General features: G+C 43.5%; 1 long non-coding RNA gene across 1 annotated transcript in view; it reads left to right on the top strand.

Moving 5' to 3' along the window:
- Positions 1 to 22,521, top strand: part of LOC140713958 (uncharacterized) — a 32,851-nt gene extending 10,330 nt beyond the window's left edge. The window contains exons 3-4 of the long non-coding RNA XR_012095782.1: positions 8,511 to 8,589; positions 21,868 to 22,521. This is a non-coding gene — a long non-coding RNA (uncharacterized lncRNA). The remainder of the gene's footprint in view (positions 1 to 8,510; positions 8,590 to 21,867) is intronic.
- The last annotated feature ends 1,425 nt before the right edge of the window (positions 22,522 to 23,946 follow it).

Here is a 23,946-nt window from a genome sequence, read left to right as displayed (position 1 = left end):
CCTGGGTCACTCGGCTTAGCACCCCATTTGATATTTCTTCTGAGAGCGGTCCTGAATTCACGTCAGATGTCTGGGCTGCAATGGCCCAGAAGCTCAGTGTTAAACTGCATCAGACCACGGCATATCACTCGCAGTCCAATGATCTGTGTGAGCGGTTTCACAGTTTCTTAAAGGCTGCTCTGGGGGCCTCCCTGACAGACAATTGTTGGCATGATCATCTCCCGTAGGATCTGCTGGGGCCCAAAACAGCTTCAAAAGAGCACCTGCAGTCCTCCGCAGCTGAGTTGGTGTACAGGCAGCCTCTATGGGCGCCAGGTGATTTTATTCCGCATGGTTGGTCCTCAACAGAGTTCTGCCCCCTCAGTAAACTCATTTCTTTTATGCCTATTCTTACCTCCCATCATTGTGTACAGAACTCTTGGGTTCCAGTTGACTTATGTTCTACCCAGTTCATTTTTGTCCGCCATGATATGCATCAACAACCCCTTAAGCCCCCTTTTTATGGCTGGTTCCGCATTTTGGAACGGGTCGAAAAGACATTTATTGCAGATAGGAAGGGTAAACCTGAATATATTTCTGTTAATCGCCTTAAAACATCTCACCAAGACCTGGATGGTTTGATTACCATACCCCCTGCATCTCAACATGACCTTGGACGAGCCAGAGGCACTTGCTGTCACTCCGAGCTAGGCACATAGGACCCGAGCCGGACAGTATGAGCTCCAGACAGACTCACCAGTTTTGGGTGGTGGGGTGTCTTGTGTAGGGTGATGTAATGGGTGACAGATGACACATATAATTCATAATAGAAACCATTCTACATCATTCACAAATGCTCTCATTGAGTTATTGTGTTCGCTTTAAGAGACAGTGTCTCTTAAATGTCAATGTAAGGTGACTGTTTTTGGTTTTGTTGGTAATGGAAGTGAAGGGCTGCAGCTTTTATTAAGCACATAAAAGGACTCTAGTATGTTTTATTCACAAAATCCTGCACATGCTTGTGTACACACACACACACACACACACACACACACAAATGCAGAGAGAACAACAAGCTTAAAGATACATTATAATCTTTATAATATTTGTTGAGTTAATAAAGGGCTTTATTTTCACTTTTTAACTGCCATTTGGATTTCTCCTGTATAATAATACTTAAACAGGAAGAAAAGTTGAAACATTTGCAAGCTATAAATGAAAAAGACCAACACTTGATGGGGATGCAGCAACAAATTTATCATTGGTTTCATAAACCGCGCTGCACTTTGATTAATTATCATAGAACATAGTTGCATAAAGGCTGTTTGTCCTTCTGATTCATTTATTTTAAAAATTAAAGAAAAGATCTGAAGAGACTGGTAACATGCTGAGTGCTGGGACTTTGAATGAGAGACACTGAAACTAGAGATGTGGGTTCAGCAACAAGGACCTGCAGAAGTGATACTGCAAGCTAAATGATGTCATGCACATGCCCAGTGGCCTCAGGAGGAACGCAGGGCATGGAATAAGAAGTGTTCTATAATTTCCCAAAGCATGGTACAAATTACATGGAAATACCAATCACATTTTGCAATCATCTTTTAGAAAAAATTCTGTTGTATGATTCAAATTAATGAAGCAATAGACCTATTTTTATCCCAGTTCAGAAAATTCTCATCAGTTCTAAGTTCCTTCTTCCTTCTCAACAATTATAATATCTTCTACTGTATTTTATCCTTAGAGCTTAATTGGCTGGAATTATTTATGTATTTATTTAGAGATACAGCATGGAAAAAGCCTTCTACCCCAACGAGCCACACCGCCTAGCGACCCACCTATTCAGCCTTTGCCTAATCGCAGGACAATTTACAATGCCTAACTGGAGGATACCCATGCACTCACAGGGAAGACGTATAAATTCCGTACGGTCGGAGTCAGAATTGCACTCTGAACTCCGATGCCCTGAACTTTAATAACATCACTATGCTCCCATTGCACCCCACACTCCTAAGAATTAAAGCAATTAATTCCTATTCCTTAAACTTATCCAAATTTATTCTGCTTTACTGATGCCGGGGAGAAATGAACGAGATTTACTGGAATGGTGAAAGGAAGGGGAGGAAAGAGAGGCTGGAATTTTTTTCTGTACAATAGGGATGTTTAACAACAAAAAAAAATGGAATTGAGGATTATGAGGAGTAATGAGAAACTGTGTGCACTTTTCCAAAACTCGAACAATTTGGTTCAATCCTGGCACATCAGGTGCTATCAGTGCTGGGTTTGCACCTTTTCACGGGGACCGTGTGGGCTTCCTCTCTGTAGTTTGGGTTCCTCCAAATGGTAAAATGTGTCAATGGTAGATGAATTGCCCTAGTATGTAGATGAAGGGGAGAATCTGGGAAAACATTGAAAATAATGGCATTAGTCTAGAATGGATCCTTGATGGCTAGCACAGACATGATGGGCAGAAAGGTCAATTTCTATACTGTATGATTCTATGCCTCTCAACACTAAAAACCATATTTATGATAATTCACAAAAGGGGTTGATGAGGAGATTTTATCTTGGTTGTGGGTTGTCATTGTCATTCAGGTCTGACGACTGAGTGAAATATAAGAGGTCCAGCTACGATCTCCGGAAAGTCATCTGACGGGCAAAGTAGGAGTTCCAGACCAAACTTGAATCACTGAAGGATGCTGGACTCCTGTGGCAGGGCTTGAATGTTATTACCTCTTACAAAATGAAACCAAGCGTAATAGGTGACAACAAGGCTTTGCTCCCGGATAAGCTGAATGCCTTCAATACTCACTTTTCCATCCAAATATGGAGCAGCCCTCACAAACTCCCACAACCTCCTGATGACCCTGTGATTTCATTCTCTGAGGCCAACTTGAGAGCAGCCTTCAGGAGGTGAACCCGCAGAAAGCATCAAGCCCAGATGGGGATCCTGGCCAAGTACTAAAGGCCTGTGCTGCTCAACTACTGTGGTGTTCACCGATATCTGTAACCTATCGCTTCAGCAGTATGAGGTATACATCTGCTTCAACACGTACATAAGCTGGATGAACTCAGCAGGTCGGGCAGCATCCATTGAAAGGAGCAGTCAACGTTTCGGGCCAAGACCCTTCGTCAGGACTGAAGAAGGAGGGGGCAGGGACCCTGTAAGGAATGTGGGGGGGGGGGGGGGGGGGAGGGTGGAAGGTGCCAGGTGAAAAACCAATCAGAGTAAAGATCAAGGGGTGGGGGAGGGGAGGCAGGGAGGGGATAGGCAGCTTATGTATGTGTTGATTTGACCACAGCATCTGCAGTGTACTTTGTGTATACACCTGCTTCAGGCAGGCCTCAGTTATACCGGTGCCTACAAAGAACGTGGTAATCTGCCTCAAAGACTATCATCTGGTAGCACTTAGGTCCACTGTGATGAATAGGTTTGAGAGGTTGGTGTTGAAACATATCAACTTCTGCCTGAGAAGCGACTTGAATCCACTTTATTTTTCTTTCTGGCACATCAGTTCCATGGCAGATCTCATTTCATTATGAATATTGATTTCTTCTTCTGGGGAAAAAACGTCCCTCTCCCTTCCCTCTTCTATTCCCCACTCTGGGTTCTTCCTCTCACCTGCCCATCATCACCCCCTCTAGTTCCCCAGCCTCTTCCCTTTCTCCTATGGAGAACACTCTCTCCCACCATCAGATTACTTATTCTCCAGCCCAACCCACCTGGCTTCACCTATCACCTTCTAGCAAGCCCCCTTTCACTCCCATCACCTCTTTATTCTGGCACCTTTCCCCTTCCATTTCAGTTCTGGAGAAGGGTCTTGACCCAAAATGTCGACTGTTAATTCCTTTCCACAGATGCTGCCTGACCTGCTGAGCTCTTCCAGCATATTATGTGTGTTGCTCTTGATTTCCAGCATCTTCAGACTGTTACGAATGTGACGCAACTCTGAGGGGCCGAAGGGTACAAAGTCGCCCCCTCCTTTTTGAGAATCGCAAGATCGCTATTAATTCAGGTCTGGGACCCAGGAAATGAGAGAGAGAGACACGCAGAATACACAGGGTTTGGAATGTGTCCTGGCCTCAGCGAAACGGAACCCCTGATAACGGCCATTGTCTCTTGGAGACGGAATTGTGTATTGAGTACTGTACTATTCATTGAAACCCCTCAGGGGACGACCAGAGCGGGCTGGTTGAGGGATTGCATCATCCCAACCTGATTGACATCTGAGACCCCGTGAGTAAGGATAAAAGAGGGGTCTGGGGAACAACCCCTTTAGACGCACCAGGAGAAACGCTGGAAATCCAGTGACAGCGTTTTATAGCAAAAGCCGGTGGGGCTCGTGTGCGTCCTCCCTTGCCTGGGTTGGTGGGCACACCACGGAAGAACGGTTTAGCTAAAGGAGAGGCCACGGGTGAACGGCCACACTAACGGGACTCCTGCTGGATCGAAATCATAAAAGGAAAGCCGGCAAGTTTTTCTCCCAAATCTCTCTCTCTCTCCAACCATTGCCACACAGCGGTCCCCAAAGGCTGCAGCCTGCATGAACTGAGTGAACTTTATATTTCCATCGGACAATACATTATCCCCTAGACAACGATAGAGCTTATTTCTTATTGATTATTATTATACCCGCACTTTTAGATTTAGTGTTGACAACGTATATTATCTGTATATTTGCATTGATATTATTTTTGTGTATTTTTACTAATAAATACTGTTAAAAATAGTATCATTAGACTTCAGTGAACCTCTCTATCTTTGCTGGTAGGTGACCCAGTTACGGGGTTCGTAACAAGACTTTCTCATGTGCTGTCCTTGTTTCTGCAGTAGCTCTCCTTTAACTGTAAGCAGCCATTACATTTGTGACTGGTATACTAATGAATACCCTGACATATCTGGCTTTCACCTGCATTAAAATCAAAATCCTATATATCAAGTGCAACAAAAATATCAGATTCAGATTCAGTTTATTGTCATTTAGAAATCACAAATGCAATGCAGTTAAAAAACGAGACAACGTTCCCCCAGAATTATATCACAAATGACAAATAACAGAATGATATGGCAAAACAGACTACACCAGAAAATCCACATAACATTTGGCAATCCCCAATCCAGAGTCCGGAGATGCTGCTGCGTATTAATATCGCGCTACCGTCTAGCGCGTTCCCCGGAAAGGAGCTCCAAATCCACCAGACAAAAACAAGACCACAAGCTAAAGCTACAAGACCTGCACAAAACCACATAATTACAACATATAGTTACAACAGTGCAAACAATAGCATAATTGATAAAAAACAGACCATGGGCACAGTAAAAATAGTCCAAAGATGTTAAAGGACTATAAGTTCAAAAGAAATCACCACACAGTTTCCACAAGTCCCCAGGGTCCCGACAGACTCGCCATCCCATGCCAGCGGCAGAAGGGAATACCCCCGCTATGGACTTCGAAGGCGCCGCCCGACTCAGCCTCACAGATGCATCACACAATGGAAGCTCCTTTGAAACCAGCCTCGCAGACGCAGCACACACCGAAAGCGACCTGACCGCAGTGGACTCCAAGTCTGTCGAACCCCCGAGCCGATGACCATCCCCTCCGGCACAGCTTCTCCGAGCACCATCCTCTGCCGAGCGTATTAAGACGGCCCCACCAACGGCCATCGGCAACGCGACCCCAAGGACTGGGGGCCTGTTCTTCCCAGCAGAGTCCCGGACCTCACAGCAGCAGCAGCAACGAAGAAGGTCTTCCTGGAATTTCCCGATGTTCCTCCGTGCTCCCACATCCGTTTTCAATCGATTATGATTGCGCACGGCACCCCGCTTCACAAATAACATAATCAGTTCCGGAGTGGCCGCTGCAAGCTGCGTCACGCTGCCATCTTGGATCTTGGTCTTTGTGTCTTCAGGCGTAGACTGTATCCTTTTATCGAAACAAAGCTGGACCATCCATAATTCCTTGAAAGGTATCTGCGTGTGACAATGTAGTAGTCACTCCCTGCTTCAGACTGCACGTGCTATCTCAAATGGCTGTGAGCTGAAGTCTTCATTCAACCTCTGAACTCTATGCAAATGAGCTTTTACCTTTCTGTACATATTACATTGAGTGAGTGCGTGGGACTTTAGAATTAATTTCTGCAAGTAATATTATTTTCTACCCACTGCATTCAATACTTGTGTATTTTAGACCATAAGATATAGGAATAGAATAAGTCCTTTCGGCCTAAATGGTCCATTTCCCTCTTAACGCCACCCTCCTGCTTTCTCCCCATAACCTTTCACACGCTGACTAATCAAGAACCTATTAACCTCTGCCTTGCCACTGCCTTATACAGTCTAAGCATTACATCCTTGCTTTTATAATCTAGCACTCTTGAAATGAATGCTAACATTTTATTCACTTTCTTCACCACCGATTCAACCTGCACAGGAACCTTTAGGGAATCCTGCATGAGGACTCCCAAATCCCTTTACAGCTCGGAGTTTTGAATTTTCTCCCTGTTTAGAAAACAGTCTATAATTATATTCCTTCAACCAACATGCACTTTTCAACCATACACTTTTCAACACTGTATTCCATCTGCCACTTCTTTGCCCACTTCCCAAACCTCTCCAAATCCTTCTGCAGCCTTTTTATTTCCTCAACACTACCTGCCCCTCCATCTACTTTTGCATCTTCTGCAAATGTGGCCACAAAGCCATCAATTTCATTATCTAAATTTTTGAGATATAATGTAAAAAGAAGTCCCAACACATACCTCTGTGGAACACCAATAGTTAGCAGCAGCCAATCTGAAAAGGATTCTTTTATTCACAGTCTTTGCCTCCTGCCAATCAGCCAATGTTCTATCAATGCTAGAATCTTTCCTGTAATATCCTGGGCTCTTTATTTGTTTGGTGGTCTCATGTGTGGCATCATGTCGAAGGCCTTTTGAAAATCCAAGTGCATAACATCTACCTAATCACCTTTGTCTATCCTACTTATTATTTCTTCAAAGAATTCCAACAGATTTGTCAGGCAAGGTTTTCCCTTAAGGAAACCCTGCAGAGTTTGGCCTATTTTATCATGTGCCTGCAAGTACCCTGAAAGCACATCCTTAACAATCGACTCCAACAACTTCCCAACCACTCAGGTCAGGCCAACTAGTCTATAATTTCCTTTCTTCTGCTTCCCTCCTTTCTTGAGGAGTGGTGTGACATTTGAAATTTTCCAGTCCTCCACAACTATACCAGAGTCTATTGATTCTTGAAAGATAATTGCTAATACCTCCACAGTCTCTTCAACTATGTCTTTTAGAACCTGAACTTTAGCAAGGCCTTTGACAAGGTCCCACTTTAGAGGCCGGTCAAAAAGGGTCAAGGATGAACTGGTAAATCGGATTAGACATTGGCTTTGCAGGGGAGGCCAGAGAGTGGTAGAACATGGTTGCCTCTCTGACTGGAGGCCTGTGACTAATGGTGTGCCCGCAGGAATCGGTGCTGGGTCCATTGTTGTTTGTCATTTAGGTCAACGATCTGGATGATAATATGGTTAACTGGATCAGTAAGTTTGTGGATGACACCAAGACTGGGGATGTAGTGGACAGCGAGAAAAACTATCAAAGCCGGCAGTGAGATCTGGATCAACTGGAAAAATGGCAGACAGAATTTAATGTGGATAAGTGTGAGTTGTTGTACTTTGGGATGACCAACCAGAGTAGGTCTTATACTATGAGAAATAGTGCACTGAGGAGTTCGGTAGGACAGAGGTATCTGGGAGTACGGATCCATAATTCCTTGAAAGTGTCATCACAGGTAGATATGGTCACAAAGAAAGCTTTTGAGTACAGGAGTTCGGATGTTATGTTGAAATTGTTTAAGATGTTGGTGAGGCCTAATTTGGAGTATTGTGTGCAGTTTTGGTCACCTACAGGAAAAATGTAAATAAGTTTGAAAGAGGGCAGGGAAAATTTACAAGGATGCCTCTGGGACTTGTGGATCTGAGTTATAGGGGAAGGTTGACTAGATTAGGACCTTATGCCCAAGAACATAGAAGGCTGAGGGGAGATTTGATAGAGGAATATAACATTAAGGGGGGGTTTGATACAGTGAATGCAAGCAAGCATTGGGGTTGGATGAAACTACAACTGGAGGTCATGAGTTAAAGGTGAAAGGTGAAATGTTTAAGGAGAACACGAAGGGGAACTTCTTCACTCAGAGGGTGGTGAGCGTGTGGACAAGCTGCCAGTGCAAGTGATGAATATTTTAACACTGAAGAAAGCTTTAGATAGGTACATGGATGGGAGGGCTATGGTCCAGCTGCAGGTCGATGGGACTAGGCAGATTAATAGTTTGGCATGGACTAGATGGGCCAAAGGACATGTTTCTGTGCTGTAGGGCTCTATGACTTATGTAATGTTATCACCATGTCTTCTGACTGCATGACTTACTCACATAACAATGTAAAACACTGCAACTTAGACTGACAGATATTGTGCTGTTGTGAAACAATTCACTGTTATGAATACTCATTTAGCTCTTTTATCATTTCCAGGTTCATGGTCCTCCCCTTGCTTTGCAAGGCTCTTCTACTTGGGTGTCAACAAAGCAAGTTTTTTGAAATGTGTAACAAGGTCTGTTCTTTATTATATTCAAGTAATTGATGGGGACTGCTAGTTATTATGTACTTTAATATATACAAGGCCTGGTATTTCCTGCTATCAAACAGCCAATTCAAACTTCATGTTGTTTCACTTTGAATCATCTGCTATCACATACTTAAACTTAATTAATTTGATGTATTCATCAGTTTTCTGTGCTTTACTCTGTCCTTGTACATTTTGCGTTTCTGTTATCTGTTCTCAGCAGCCATTCTGTTTTGATTATAAACAAAGGAAATACAGGTTCAAAACAAGAAAAATATCATTAGGTTCAGTTGGCAATGACTGGCTCATATTATCTGTGTGGAGTTGCTGCAGTATGCATTGCATTAAGTGAAAATAATAGTAACTATACTTATCAATGTAATGTGAAAAGACTTGCCCAAACCTTGCAGTGAAACAATTTACCACATCATGTAGAAATGGAGAGGGGAAGAGGGACGGGGGAAAAGGAAGAGAGGGAGAGGAGGAGGGAGAGGGAGAAGGAGGGAACAATGACATTGGTAGATAGGTCAAGGCATACCTCACAGCATTATGAACACTTCTCTATACTGCTGTAACTTGTTCGCAATCACACAGAGGCAGACATTCATGTACACATGCACAATTTTCCTGCCACTATACATACACTTACTCCATCCACATCCAGCAATGTTTTTCCTCTCATATCCCTCTTAGACAGATCATCCCACAACTCCTATAAAAAGATCAAGCACAAGAAATGAACCATTATTGTTTTCATGTCCTTCTTCTCGGAAATCTTGGCGATTCTCTGGTGTTGACCACTTACCCGTTCCCACTTCCTTTGCTTTATTTTTGGCTGGTAAACCTTCAGCTGCTTTGGCCCCAAACTTGAGAAATTCAAAGCCCTAAAAACGTTGCCTATAAGTTCATTCCTGTGCATTTTATAATTGTATCATTATCTCTGATTCTGAAATTGAGTTTAAGTTTAGAATGCGACTTGCAACTACCACAATGCAACATTCGTCTTGATGTTACTGTAGGCAATCTGACATTGCAATTGTACATGTACTTATGCAATAGCATACAAGAAAGAAGATGTGTATTGGCTCAGTCTTTTGAATTATTAAGTGGTTGAACCTCTTTGTCTATCTCGCACTCTGGCTAAACTGAGATAGTCTGATGCATTGGTGCTCTTACGTTTTTGGAAAATGGAGGGAATTGCTGTCAACCACTATCACTTTGAGAAGTTTGAGAACCATTTTGCAAAATAATTTTTTTAATATAAAATCCAAGCACTTAATCTATCATGACAGTGGGTTCTTTCAAGTACGTTATTCTTAATTATCTGTATTTATTTGTATAATTTTCAAATTATGAATAGAGAAGATTTAAATGCTTTGATTGAGTCTGCTTTCTGAACGTGTTAATTTTACTTTAAGAGACCATGAAAATATTTGCTCATAGCTTCAAGCTAATGATCTGTATAACTCAATTCACATAAATTGTGGAGCAGAGATGGCACTGTTGATCAGAACCAGAATCAGAATCAGAATCAGGTTGAACATCACCGGCATACGTCAGGAAATTTGTTAACTTACGGCAACAGCACAATAAGTACATGATAAATAAGTACAGAAAAAAAGCTGAATTACATTAAATAGTTTAGTTAAAATAAGTAGTACACAAAAAAAGTAGTGAGGTAGTGTTCATGGTTCAATGTCCATTTAGAAATTGGACGGCAGAGGGGAAGAAGCTGTTCTTGATTTGCCAAGTTGTGTAACTTCTTCGCTCAAAGAGGAGTTGTCCATTTATCAGGCCTTTAAGTAATTTGTATGATCTAATGCTACCTGACTGTTTTGTGCATCCCTCTAATCTATGTAACCTCTGTGACTGTGGTTTCTATTGCCCCCTGGCCTGTGTCTGGCCAGGCATTCCATCAATTTTCCACTCCAAGTCAGCTCTGGAGAAACTTTGCCCATAAACTGTCTATGAAGTTTGTGTTCTAAGCTTCTCTGGGGCTAGCATTCTCAACCAGGGACATGGCATTTTGTGCCATAATAGATAGATGAAGGGCAGATAATTAAATTGCTAAATTAATCTGCCGTCACTGGTTGTCTACAAAAAGTGAAAGGAATCATTTGTAATAACTTTAAAGCAATGCATCAACATAATTAGGACTGAAAACAAGAACACTACTGATAGGTTCCCTGATATCAGTTCATACTTACAAGTGAATACAACCAAGTCGCATTCTTTCTGCAGAATGACATGAAAGGCCTTGGAGAAAATGCTAAGGATAGTGAGACAGAATAGTCTGCAATGTGGACAGACCAGGCACAGAACTGATATCTGTTGGGCAATTAGAGTTCTACAAGAATAGAAAAAATGTACAGCAATCCTTGCAAAACAGCAGGGTGGGACTAATTGGATTACTCATTCAAAGAGCCAGTGCAGGCACCGTTGCTGAACTTATGCTCTGTGCTGTATAATTCTATGATTCTTCATAAGTTGTCTGGAAGTCAAGGCTGGATGACTAATGAATAACCTGTGACCAGCGAAGCCAGAAGTCAGACGCTGCCAAAAACGGCTATATAAACCTTTTGTGATTCAGGTGAACCTCGCACAGTTGTGGGGGATATTTGGCACATCCATACAGTATTGATGTTGTGATATGTCACGGTTAACCTGCTGCTGTCATGGACACAGCTCATTATTTTCTTCCACCAGGATGACATGACAACCATTGACAAGCAAAATGTGAGCTCTTTGTTTTCAGCATTCACTTTCTCAAACGAACTGGGGCAATCGATTATACGTCAGGACAATATCTACAATGATAATGGTTCCACTCAATGTTATTTAGACAGGAAAAATATCTGCCCTTAAACACAGACTGGTAGCAGACACTGAGCGGCAAAGGATTGACAGAAAGCCGACCAGTAACATTAAAATGACAACGATGGCATGAGAGGTAAAAAGAGAGAAAGGTTTGAGGGAAGGAATTTTGAACTTGGAGGCAAGGCAAGGTGAAATCATCTGTGGACTAAATGTGGAAGTAATTATTACAGCACAGAAGGTAGTCATCAGTCTTATGGACTGGCTTGAGTAAGAGCAGAGTAGTCAGTCCTCGTCCTCGTCCCTGAGATGTGTAAGCAAATTGTACTGGAGAAGCACTAAGGAATAATGCTGTACAAGATTATAGCAAATGCACTGAAGTCTGAATGTTGCTAGCGTGATTACAGTAGCAGTCATGCTGATTGCAAGGGAGAGAGATGGGATTTATGGCTACAGACCACAGTTTCTGATAGTCAGTCTTCTCAGTTACTTGTTGAAGAAATTTTAACCCTTTACACAATTTAACAATTTGATGATTGTGGAGGGGTGGAGGTTTCGTTGATAGAGTGCTGGTGGGTTAGAACCAGTACCATTAGCAAACTTATGAAAATATGATAAAGGTAAGAGATTCTGCTGATGCTGAAAATCTTCAGCAACATACACAAAATGCTGGAAGGACTGAGCACGGCAGGCAGTATCTGTGGAAGGGGAGTAAAGAGTTGACGTTTCAGGCTGAGACCCTTCATCAGGACTGAATCCATGTGAAAAATATGCCAGACTTTCTGATGTTGTTGCTCAGAGTAGCATATAAATGAGAAATCAGAGGATCAATGATATATCATCGGTAGATGCTTGAGGTGATGTTATTGGCACAGAAGGAAAGTAATTTCAAGTAATTATTTATCTTTATCTTGACAGATAAAATTGAAGCCAGGTGAATTCTATTCAAATGAATGGTGGAGATGCAACAATTGAGGAAGTTCAAAGTTCACAGTACATTTATTCTCTAAGTCTGTCCTCCACAAAGCACCCACTTGATTAGCACTCACAAAAATACCTTAATTCACTTGGCAAGCACACCATGGCTGAAACCTGTTTCATCAACGACACTGGGTAGCATAATGGTCAGCACAACGGTTTACAGTACAGACAACTCAGGTTCAATTCCTGCCACTGCCTGTAAGGAGCTTGTATGTTTTCCCTGTGACCGCGTGGGCTTCCTCTGGGTTCTCCGATTTCCTCCCACACTCCAAAGACATGCTCGTTGGTAGGTTAATTGGTCATTATAGCTTCTCCTGTGATTAAGCTCGGATTTAATCAGGGGATTGCTGGGTGACATGGCTCAAAGGGCCAGAAGGGCCTATTCTGTTCTTTATCTCAATAAATAAATAAATTCAGTGTAGTTATGCATGGAGACTACTTCTATAGCGGCTCATGAACCCATTGTTTCTATTGCCAAGAAGAACAAAGGCACACTACTGAAATCTAGGAGCTCCTTGTGTAACAGCACCATGAGAGAACCTTCAGCCATATTAACATGGGGGTTCAAAAGCTGGCTCACAATCATCGGCTCCTCAAGGCAAATAGTCAATAGACAATAGACAGTAGGTGCAAGAGTAGGCATTTCGGCCCTTCTAGCCAGCACCGCCATTCACTGTGATCATGGCTGATCATACACAATCAGTACCCCGTTCCTACTCTCTCCCCATATCCCTTGACCCTGCTATCTATAAGAGCTCTATCTAACTCTCTCTTGAATGCATCCAGAGACTTGGCCTCCACTGCCTTCTGGGGCAGAGCATTCCACATATTCACCACTCTCTGGGTGAAAAAGTTTTTCCGCATCTCTGTTCTAAATGGCCTACCCCTTATTCTTAAACTGTGGCCTCTAGTTCTGGACTCACCCATCAGCGGGAACGTGCTTCCTGCCTCCAGTGTGTCCAATCCCTTAATAATCTTGTATGTTTCAATCAGATCCTGTCTCATTCTTCTAAATTCCAGTGTATACAAGCCCAGTCGCTCCAATCTTTCAACATATGACAGTCCCGCCATTCCGGGAATTAACCTTGTGAACCTACGCCGCACTCCCTCAATAGCAAGAATGTCCTTCCTCAAATTTGGAGACCAAAACTGTACACAATACTCCAGGTGTGGTCTCACCAGGGCCCTGTACAGCTGTGGAAGGACCTCTTTACTCCTATACTCAATTCCTCTTGTTATAAAAGCCAGCATGCCATTAGCTTTCTTCACTGCCTGCTATACCTGCATGTTTGCTTTCATTGACTGATGTACAAGAACACCTAGATCTCGTTGTACTTCCCCTTTTCCTAACTTGACTCCATTTAGATAGTAATCTGCCTTCCTGTTCTTGCCAATACATTTTGGTTTTACTGAGTGACAACCAGACCCCAAAAATAAATTGAAATGGTGGGTTGAAATAAGCTGCAGAGATCTGTAAACTTAGTCAGCTCTATTATGGGCAATAACCTCTGTAGTACCCTGGACATCTTCAAGGAGTGAGGCCTCAAAAAGGCGGTATCCATCATTATGCCACAAAGATGGTAAATCTCACGACATATGATGTTTATACATGATTCTGATAGTTTGCAGGAAAACAGAGGATAGAAATAGAAAGCAAGATGAACTTGAGGAGGTGCGATGACAGTGAAGGAAAGAAACTTGTGTTTACTCATAGTCCCCCGGATGATCCTGAATGAAAGTTTGGTTTAGATAGAGAAATGTGAGGCCCTGAATTTGAAAGTGTGAAGCAGTGAGCTCTAGTGTGGAAGTTTGGAAGAGAACTGTGCTGGGAGAACGAGAGGGGTGGAAAACCAGAAAAACATGTATATGAAGGTGGAACAGCCATAATGGGACCCTCCTGATACTCACGGTACTGAAAATGTTTCCTCCTTCATTACAATTCCAGTCAATGCAATGAGTTTCATCAGGGTGCAAATACCTGACATCAATGTCCCAGCCATCATACTCACATAAATATACCACATTAATAAATGACTGTCAACAAATACAACTCATTACTGGAGCACGTGTTGTCAGTAAGAGGCCTGTGTAGACACAGGCCTACTTATAATGACCCAGAAGATCCCCAGTGAGGCAATTATATCCCCTCTCCTCTTATTTCTCTGTAGCCCTCTGAATTAATCCCTCTCATGAGCCCATCATTTTTCCCTTTTTGATTTTCACCACTCACCTACATACAATATCTGATAGGGCAATTACAGCAGTCCATTAACCCACCAGTGTGTCCAACATTGGGATGTGAGAGGAAACTGGAACATCCAGCAGAAAGTGACGTGATCAGAGTGAGGATGTGCAAATGCTGCCCGTAGAGCATTAACCGTTGCTCCTTATAGCTGTGAGGCAGCAATGTTAATTCCTGCACCACTGTAAAAGCCATTTGCCCTCACCTCCTGATACTGAGCTCCACTGAGCTGAAAGGAACTGAACGTGCCGCAGAGTACAGCGCTGGCTTTTCAGGGGCTTGAAAAATCACAGTCAGCAAGTAGCCTTTTCAACAGTTCAATTGTTACCACCAATTTAAGGAGCCAATAATCAGGTGGGAGAGCCTAAAACAAAGGCATGTCACATCCAACTATGCAGGGCCATCTGTCAGTATTGTAACACATTGGCGAATAAATCCCTGAGCCATATACTAAAACGTCAGGATACAACATCTCTGTACTTTCTGATGAATAGCACCTAGTTTAAAGAACTCAGACCTCCACATAGAATGTAGATCACCCTGACACATCCGGTGTCGACAAGATATTTTTCTGAATTGCTCCACTGAATGGAGTTCTTATTATGACTCCTAGCCGGGCTTTTCTGTGATAGCCATGGTCTGTCTCCCAGAACTAACTTTGTTACAACCCTCTTCCCCTTTCCCACTCTCAACATATGAGGCCACTCCTAGCACGTGTCTTATTGACCAAGACTTGAATGCTCCTTTCGAGAAGGTTAGAAGCTCCTCTGTCCCTTTCTGTTCTGTTTTCTTTCACAGCATGTGTAATGCCCTGGGAAAGGTCTCACTGCTAATGTAATGGTTTCTCTGTAGCAGCAGTGTGTTTGGGTTATGACTAGAGATAATGGGGCTTTGGAATGTGCGGTGTCCCATGATAGGAGGGGTTTTCTTTCTTGTGAGCCCGGGAGCAAGGGATTCGCGGGTTTTTGTTTGGCGGAAGATGGAGAGAGTAGATGCTAGATTGGAGGGGTTGTAGACCGCAACTGTGTAGACTGTGTAGACGTGCAATGGGGTGAGGTGTCGACGCTGCCCGGGGAGGGTGGAACCAATGGGGAATGAACGGACGGGAAAATCATGAGCTCCAACGTGCACATTAGACTGTTCCTTTAAATTGGGCCCGTTTCTTTTTATTTTCATTACCAACCCTCTAGTCAAATTAAGAATTATAAAGCTAAATCGTTTAATTGCATATGGTGTACTGTTTTTTATTTCTCGGTACTGATTTGTACAGCGTCCACCTAAACAAGATTTCACAGGTTTGGCGGGGGCGGCGACTGTCCTCCCCTAGATTAATGCAGCTCGCCGAAGCTGGGGGGTCACACATGTATCAGTGCTGCATGGTTTTGCCATGTGACTGTACCTTTAAGGAATGACATTCTTTACTAATTGGTGCCACATGTCATCACCTGTGCTGAACTGAGTGTGAGGTCCCATTGGAAGCCCCAGGTGTCCTGCTTCTTCCTGGGTGTGAACTATTCTAAGATTAATTTTCATTGGATTTTGCCAGTTTTGCGCATTTAAAATTGGTGTTGGATCGTCATCTGGTAAAAGAATCAAAACTGGTGCAGTCCAACTTCTAGGCAATAAGTCCCCATGAGATAGTAAGTCAAGACAAGTCAAGTCAAGTCAAGGTGGTGGAAGACAAAGTCTAGAAGGATCGAGGAGGCTTCCAGATATATCTAAACTGCAGGTGACCCACTTCTGAATAGGATAACAAATTTTACTCTCTTCATTCGGGTCATTGTTGGTCAGTAGTTTCCTCCATGTATTATCATCCATGCTCTGAAACTGTCATCGTGGCAAGAAATTACTTCTTCAGAATAGTTTGCCTCAGAAGTGCTAATTATTCACTGTTTCATGGATTCCTAATCTATTGGTCATATTTTAGACCTACTTTACCAGTTTACAAGTAATTACAATATTGTCTGTATTAGTTTGAAGTAGGAACTTATTACAATATTGCCTGACCCAATATAGACCCTGTCATCAAGATGGCGGCTCATCCAGTCGCAGCAACAACTTGGCTCCAACTAATGGTGTAATTGCTCATCTTTTATGTCTTTCATATGATTACAAGACACTGCTGGATACTAAGAAAACCAAGTACTGCAAAACTACCTCACTAGCAAGTTGTCGGACAGCAGACGAGCTCTTCTGCATGGCCTTATTGCATACCGTGGTGCCTGCTACAGCCATCCAGAGGAGAGACCCTTGGAGGCGGTACACAAGGAAACAAAAGTCAGGAAGGAAAGCTAGTACTCCTGTGAATTAAAGACAAAACCCTTCAGGCCGACTCTCCCGACCAGTCTTCTTTCAAGCAATCAATCACTAGAAAATAAACTAGAAAATAAGATGCATCTGAGGCTGAATCAGTGTGAGACGAAGGATGGCTGCATGCTCATTCTAACAAAAACGTGGCTCCGGGATACCATCCCTAATGCAGCCATTCAGCTGGAGGGTTTCACCTCTTTTCAGGCTGACAGAATTCCCGTGGCCTCTGGCAAGATCCTTAGTGGAGGTGTATGTATTTATGTTAATAAGAACTGGTGTGTGAATGCTTTGGTATTGATGGCTCTTTGGTAGAGTTCTTAATGGTGAAGTGCAGGTCTTTCTGTTTACAGCATTGTGATTATAGCTGAATACATCCCCCCTTGTGCCAATGCTGGGGCAGGGCTGTGTGAGCTCTATCGCACCATCAATGACTTGTAAACCTCACACCCCGATGGTTTCTTTATGTTTGCTGGAGACTTCAACCATGCTAACCTAAAAACAGTCCTGCCTAAATTCTGTCATGTTGACTTTGTTGAAGATATGTTAGACCTGGTTTATACCAACATCCCTGTTCTCACCTTGGTTTCTCTGACTATTATGTTAATTCTTGCAGAACCTACCACTGATTTCATGTTTGAAGGTCATGGTGTCAGGTTTGACAAATCTTATTGAATTTTTTGAAGAGGTTACGAGGAAAGTTGACGAGGGTAAAGCAGTGGATGTTGTCTATATGGACTTCAGTAAGGCCTTTGACAAGGTTCCGCAAGGAAGGTTAGTTAGGAAGGTTCAATCGTTAGGTATTAATATTGAAGTAGTAAAATGGATTCAACAGTGGCTGGATGGGAGATGCCAGAGAGTAGTGGTGGATAACTGTTTGTCAGGTTGGAGGCCGGTGACTAGTGGTGTGCCTCAGGGATCTGTACTGGGTCCAATGTTGTTTGTCATATACATTAATGATCTGGATGATGGGGTGATAAATTGGATTAGTAAGTATGCAGATGATACTAAGGTAGGTGGTGTTGTGGATAATGAAGTAGGTTTTCAAAGCTTGCAGAGAGATTTAGGCCTGTTAGAAGAGTGTGCTGAACGATGGCAGATGGAGTTTAATGCTGATAAGTGTGAAGTGCTACATTTTGGTCGGAATAATCCAAATAGAACATACATGGTAAATGGTAGGGCATTGAAGAATGCAGTAGAACAGAGTGATCTAGGAATAATGGTGCATAGTTCCCTGAAGGTGGAATCTCATGTGGATAGGGTGGTGAAGAAAGCTTTTGGTATGTTGGCCTTTATAAATCAGAGCATTGAGTATAGGAGTTGGGATGTAATGTTAAAATTGTACAAGGCATTGGTAAGGCCGAATTTGGAATATTGTGTACAGTTCTGGTCACCGAATTATAGGAAAGATGTCAACAAAATAGAGAGAGTACAGAGAAGATTTACTAGAATGTTACCTGGGTTTCAGCACCTAAGTTACAGGGAAAGATTGAACAAGTTAGGTCTTTAATCTTTGGAACGTAGAAGGTTGAGTGAGGTATTTAAAATTATGAGGGGGATAGATAGAGTTGATGTGGATAGGCTTTTTCCATTGAGAGTAGGGTTCAAACAAGAGGACATGAGTTGAAAGTTAGGGGGTAAAAGTTTAAGGGTAGCACAAGGGGGAATTTCTTTATTCAGAGAGTGGTAGCTGTGTGGAATGAGCTTCCAGTAGAAGTGGTAGAGGCAGGTTCGGTATTGTCATTTAAAGTAAAATTGGATAGGTATATGGACAAGAAAGGAATGGAGGGTTATGGGCTGAGCATGGGTCAGTGGGACTAGGTGAGAGTAAGCGTTCGGCATGGACTAGAAGGGCTGAGACGGCCTGTTTCTGTGCTGTAAATGTTATATGGTTATATGATTTAAACCAGTTGAAAGGGAGATGAAGACGTACAGAAGGAGCAACCTCAGCAACATGTTTTGAAAACATGTTCAGGGAGGTGACTCCCTACGACCATGACATTAACATCAGTGAATATACAAATCTGTGACTGGCTACATAGAGAAGTGCAGTAAGGATGTCACCATTATTAAATACAGCTACGTGAGCTCACATCCCCAGAAGCAATGGCTGAGAGATTGGGATGCTGCCTTCAAATCGGGGGATAACACAACTCTCAGGTCAGCAAGAGCTGTACTTCCCACACACTCAGGAAGGCAAAGCAGGACTATTAACAGAGAATATACCAGCATTTCTGTGACAACAGACACATGAAGAGTATGTGGACCATATTCAGACCATAAGAAAGACAGGTCAGCTTGGTCTGTCAGCAAGTGTTGCTTCTCTTCCTGGTGGGCTGAATGTCATTTATGCTCAGTTTCATGCATGGAATGATGTGCCGGTGAGGAAGGCCCCCATTTAATCACCTCCACCACCCCCCCTCCGGTCTGGCTGCAGCTGATGTGTGGAAGACCACAGCTTTGGCCCACGTAACGCGATGGGACCTGATAATACACCTGGTCAAATGCTGAGGGACTGTACAACCCAGTTAACAGAGGTTCTAACAGACATAAAAACATCTCTCTGAACCAGGCCTCCTCAGGCTTCAAGATGCCCAACATCATCCCAGTGCTCAAGTGGGTGACGGTAACCTGCCTCAATGACTACTGTCTAGTGGCACTGTAATAATAATAATAAATCCTTTATTGATCCTTCGTTACAGCAGCAACACTTAAAAACACAATCAGCAGTCGGCAGACATAACTAATGATAAAGCACAGAATAATATATACAGTAATAATTTACCAATGTGTAATAATTTGCAATCCTACACCATATTAATGTACAAAATAATAAAATGCAGACTATTGCACTATGATGTGTGTTTTCCTGTCACACAGATATGAACTGTTGTATATGCCTATTTATAGGAAAGATTTCCTGTAACGATCCTTGTGACAGCTGAGCTGAATGAGTCTGTTCGAAAGGATGCTCCACTGCTTATTCAGTAGTTCATAGAGAGGATATGCCAGATTTCCATAATGCATAACAGTTTGTTTAGTGACCTCCTCTCCACTACTAACTCAAAAGTATCCGGGTTGTAGCCAAGGGTGGATCCAGCCTTTTTGATGAGTTTAATTAGTCTTTTTGCATCACCAGTGCCGAAGCTACTACCCCAACATATAACTGCAAAGGAGACTGCACTTGCTACAACAGACGAAGTGCTTTGAGCAACTAGTTATGGATTGCATTAAATCCCATCTCCCTGCTACATTGGACCTTTTCCAATTTGCATATTGCTCAAATCAGTCACCCGATGATGCCCTAATCTCTGCACTCCACTCTGTCGTGTCCCATCTGGAAAATGGTGCTTCATATGCCAGCACGCTATTTATTGACTTCAGCTCAACATTTAATATGATCATCTCTCAGAATCTGGTGGCTAAACTGTCCTTTTGTTGGAACACCTCTCTCTAAAACTGGATTCTGGACTTCTTGACAGAAAGGCCACAGTCAATCGGTGTTGGCAGAAACATCATGCTGAGCACTGGCACTCCCCAGGGCTTCAGGGTTAGCCCACATGACTGCATTGCTACATCCAGTTCAAACCAAGTCATCAAGTTCGTTGATGACAAATCAGTGGTTGGCCTCAACAACAATGACGAAAAGATGATATACAGAGAAGAGGGAGAGAGGCTGGTAGAATGTGTGAGTACAACAATGGGTCTCAATGCGACAAGACCAAAGAGAGAACTGTGGATTTTACGAAGGTGCACGATGACCACTCCTCATTGCACATACACGGCTCCTCTGTGGAGAGGGTTTGGAGCACCAAGTTTCTGGGAGTGCACATAGCGGATGATCTCACATGATCCCTCAACACCACCTCTTTGGTCAAGAAAGTACAGCAGTGTCTCCACTTCCTGAGGATATTGAGGAGAGTAAGATTCCACCCTTCCCCCCAATCCCTTTTACCTAATGTTTTCAGGAGCATTATCGAGAGTGTCCTGGCCAGCTGGTATAGGAATTGCAAAGCTTCGGACTGCAAATCAGTGAGGGAAACAGATTAGCCATGATGAAATGGCAGGCTGAAAAGCCCAATTCTGCGCCTATGTCTTATGGCCTAAGTCTGTCCAAAAGATTGTGAGGACTGCTGAGAGGATCATCGGGGTCTCTCTCCCACGCACTGGAGATATTTATCAGGAGCACTGCATACACAGGGCCTTTAGCATTGTCAGTGATCTCTCCCATCTGACCAATAATCTCCTATCACCAGGCAGGAGGACCATAGCACGAGGACAAGAACTGTTAGGATGGGAAATGGCTTCTTCCCCCAGGCCGTGAGACTACTGAACTCCCTGTCACTACCCAGGTCTCATCATGTATGATGTGCTAGTAGCGTAATACTGTTTACTTTTTAATTTATGCTGTATACGCACCTACTTACTTGTTAATTAATTTGTGGTAATATTACTTTGAGTGTTAAGCGTGTGAGTTATTGTACTGTGTTGTGCACCTTGGTGCAGAGGAATGTTGTTATGTTTAGCTGTATACATGTGTATGGTTGAGTGACCCGTAAAACCATCAATCCTACAACCTCATTAAACATCAGACCAGAAAAATGACTATTCCCTGGCCCCCGAGGCCACAAGTGACTTTAACACACTGTATAATTAAGAACAGCTGAGCTTCATATGTATCGTAATGCACTGATAGATCAGTATTTCTAAAAAAGCTTTTTTCCAAAATAATAATTATTCAAATATTGGTGTGACTTCAATTGATTCCTGGTCACTTTTGTTATGGTTCCTGCATATTATAATTTATAATTGATGCCACATTCAGCTTAGAAGAGTCAATGGTGCCTAACGGTGACTCCTTTGCTTGCATCTTCAGAAACAACTCTATTTCTATCTTTAATATCTCTATTTTTCCCTTTCAGGTTCTTTCTGAAGACTCTGACCTGGAGTTACACACTGACTTCTGTTCTTTGTGGGAATGGGACCCGCTCTTGGGGTCTCACGACTGGCCGTTATTCGACATGCCAAGGGCGTGGCCAAAGAGCTTCACTCGCCTTCGGAGGTCCGAGATTTCGTAGCTCTGGAGACGGGCGGATTGAAGGTTGGTGTCCCAGCAGATCAGTGTGCTGTGGGAGTCAGAAGATCTCTTACTGTGAGCCCAGAGACTAGAGATCTTCGGGCACAGAGCTGGGAAAAAGCGACGCAACGGACTTGTAACATCATAAACCAGTGAGTTGTTTGTTGCGTCTCCCCTCTCACTGTGAAACAGAGACACCTCTTTTTCCTTAGGGAGAGAGAGAGCCTGTGGTGTGTCGAATACCGGGTGAACGAGAGTCTTTGGGGTACTGCAAGTCTGTGTCTTTGCTGCACGCTTGAGTGCTCGGTGGTAGGTGCTGATGCTTTTTTTGCCGGTGGGGGGAGGAGAGATCATTGTTTGCTGCCGCTTATGTGTGGGTGGGGTGAGCTGGGAGTGGACTTTGGGGCTCTAACATTTAACTGTCATTCATTCTTTGGGGCACTCCTCTGTTTTCATGGATGGTTGCAAAGAAAAAGCATTTCAGGATATATATTTTATGCATTTCTTTGACATTAAATGCACCTTTGAAACCTTTGAAATATTTTGAACCAATCTTATTGTCATAGGGGACGTGAGACTGGATCCAAATACAGGAAGCAGGCACTGAAGTACTGGGGGCAGGACGGGACAAGCTAAAGGATAGGACAAGGTGTGGAGACCGTGGCGTTCAGAGAGGATCCTGGGGTTCAGAGAGAATCCTGGGGTTCAGAGATGTTCTCGAGGCTTGGCTAGAGGCTGGGGTCTTGAGGATGGGATTTTGGGACTAGGAATGCTGGGAGGATAGCCCCCTGGGTGGGCCACAGAACTCTTGGGCAGGGCCCGGACTTCCCAGGCAGGACACAGGGGCCTGGGCAGGTCGCAGGGCACAACCCGACAGAGGCAAGGGATAGGAAGGGAGCTCGGTCCAGGGTGACTTCAAGACTCTCTGCGGCCAGAAGACTCGGGTGGCTACAGAGCAGCCCAGTCCATACCTCACTCACAGAACTCAACATTAACAGTGGGACTCCAAGCCAGGACGACCCCACAACTATACTCACTCCCAGAGCCCCTTATATTCACAGCCAACCGATAGGCATCAGGTGCGCCTCCTTGAGCCCAACCAAGTTAAGATGATCCTCAGGCGTGACTGTTTAAGATCAAGGTAAAACGAGGGGCGGTCGAAGGACCCGGAGTCCGGAGTCCGCGGACCGGATCAAGAACCGGGATGTGGACTTCGGACCCGACCATAACACTTATACTCTTATGCCGTGAAATTTTGTGGTAGAATGTGGAATTGTGCAGCACATGAACATGCCCTTCAGTTCACAATGCCGTTACAAACTAATTAAAGTAATGCTGCCTGATTTCATTAATCCCTTCTGTCTGCACGTGGTGTACATCCCTCCATTATCTGCATATTCTTGTGTCTATTTAAGATCCTCTTAAAAACCTCTATCACATCTGCCCCCACCAGCACCGCCAGCAGCACATTCTGGGCATTCGCCACTCTCTGTGTAAAAAGCTTGCCTCCCACATATCCTTTGAATTTACCCTTCTCACCTTAAATACATGCCCTCTAGTATTAGACACTTTGACCCTGGGAAAGGATACCAGTTACGGTATGTCTGCCTATGGCTCTCATATTTTGTAAACTCCCTTCAGTCCCTGCCACTGTAGAGAAAACAACCAGGACACAAGATGCTGGAAATCCAGAGCAACACACACAACATACGGGAGGAACTCAGCATCTACGGAGGGAAATGAAACAGTTCATCAGGACTGGAAAGGAATGGAGCCGGATAACGGCTTAAGGGGAGAGGGAGGAGCTCAAGCTGGTCGGTGATAGGTGACTTGAGCTGAAGAGGGAACATGGGTAGGTGAAGTGTGGATGAGTGGAAATGGTGTGGAAGGCTGCACAGTTCCATGTTCTCCTGCAAAATTTCAT

The sequence above is a fragment of the Hemitrygon akajei genome, chromosome 20, assembly GCF_048418815.1.
Source record: "Hemitrygon akajei chromosome 20, sHemAka1.3, whole genome shotgun sequence".
Lineage (NCBI taxonomy): Eukaryota > Metazoa > Chordata > Chondrichthyes > Myliobatiformes > Dasyatidae > Hemitrygon > Hemitrygon akajei.
The sequence above is the reverse complement of the archived record's forward strand: the minus strand, read 5'-3'. Positions and strand labels throughout refer to the sequence as shown.